This window comes from Lactuca saligna, chromosome 2, assembly GCF_052625555.1.
Source record: "Lactuca saligna cultivar CGN05327 chromosome 2, ASM5262555v1, whole genome shotgun sequence".
In the NCBI taxonomy this organism is placed as follows: domain Eukaryota; kingdom Viridiplantae; phylum Streptophyta; class Magnoliopsida; order Asterales; family Asteraceae; genus Lactuca; species Lactuca saligna.
In genome coordinates, this window is record NC_136418.1 from 174,370,366 (window position 1) to 174,371,899 (window position 1,534).

The 1,534-nt window shown below is 33.6% G+C and overlaps 1 long non-coding RNA gene across 1 annotated transcript; it reads left to right on the forward strand.

Annotated features, from left to right (window-relative positions):
- Positions 1-731: 731 nt before the first annotated feature.
- On the forward strand, positions 732-1,534 carry LOC145029359 (uncharacterized). Its single transcript, XR_013676493.1, has 3 exons — positions 732-943; positions 1,031-1,087; positions 1,170-1,534. It is a non-coding gene; the product is annotated as an uncharacterized LOC145029359 (long non-coding RNA).

A 1,534-nucleotide genomic window follows, 5' to 3' on the forward strand; every position in this document is an offset into this window, starting at 1 on the left:
CAGAGTGTACGTATATTTAAAAATTTTAATATACACATGTATATGCATTTATGAAATTAAGTAGAACAATTATTAATCCAATGCATGAGTCATGCATTGTTGTTAGTTGTGATCAATCTTATATAGTATATAACTAAATAAGTAGATACATATTGACAGAAATTTCTGTAGCAACGACTTCCATGTGGAACCACCAAAATCGTACAACTACTACCAGCAGCAGCCTAATCATATAATTACCGATGTTCTTCCTCTTCAATACCCCTCGATAGTAATGGAGTACCAAAGAGAAAAACTCCCAGATTGGCAATGTCTACAAGTACTTTTAATTTCTTTTGTTTCGCAACAATAATTTATAATATAAGTAGTGATCTTTAAGTTTAAGAATATACAAAATGTCGTTCTCATTAGTTCATTTCTGATAATTTAGAGTTTCCAGGCAACACAGAATCCTAGGAAACGTATGAACGATGGTTGTGATCAAAATATTAATGTGAACAAGAAACTCACACAACATGTCGTTAACGGACGTTTGAGAGAAAGGGTATATTGTGCTTAATTATTGTAATGACATGTACATAATAGTAATTTGAACACCTTTGACCAGTTAATAGTATAAAATAGTTGGTTCAGGTGCCTATGAGAAGAAGCCAAAAGCTAGCTGACAAAATCACAGCCCTTCAAAAGCTCGTCTCTCCTTACGGCAAGGTCAGCCTTTACCTAAACATTATTCTTTGTTTGGATGTTTCAGATTCTACTCGTTTAATTTCTCCATTTTCTTTCATATTCAAATCAAAATCTAGATATATATAATATTAATATCCTGTTTTGACCATTAATTAGAAGAATTAATCAAACAAATGAATCTCATGTGCAGACGGACACAGCTTCTGTACTTCAAGAAGCTCATATCTCTATCAATTTCCTTCATGATCGGATTCAGGTATACTTAATTTCCTTAAAATGCTAATTTATAAGGAGCATAACACTATGCTATTAATCTTAGATAACGATTTTCGTTGGTGAACAGGAGTTGCTGCAGAAAACACAGAATTCAGCAGAAAACGTTCGACCAGTGCAATTTTGGGTAATATACGAATTTTGGATTAGAGTTTGATGAGTGCATATATATACTTTCTGGTTTTGATTTCCAATCATATGTGAAACAGAATGAGGAAGCAGAAGTCGGGATCCGTGAGCAAGGGCTGTGTTTGGTTCCCATATCAACTCCTGAGATCAACAGCCTATGTTTTGGAAAGCATAATTTTATGCCTGGAAGCGGAATAGAATGATAGATATAACCTAATTTTGCACCATTGTTATTGTACCCTGATAGAATCACTTCTTTCGACGAGATGTTAGTAGTGTATAGACGTGTAATTCAAAGAAACAGTTGAGAGTAACCGAATGTAAAGATTGGGTTGAGAGCAAAAATTGTAACCGAAATGAATCCAAATTGTGACATTAGTTCCTAATATTTATTTGGGAGCAATACTCTAATTTGGTTTAAAACTTGATGAGGCATGAATCATGA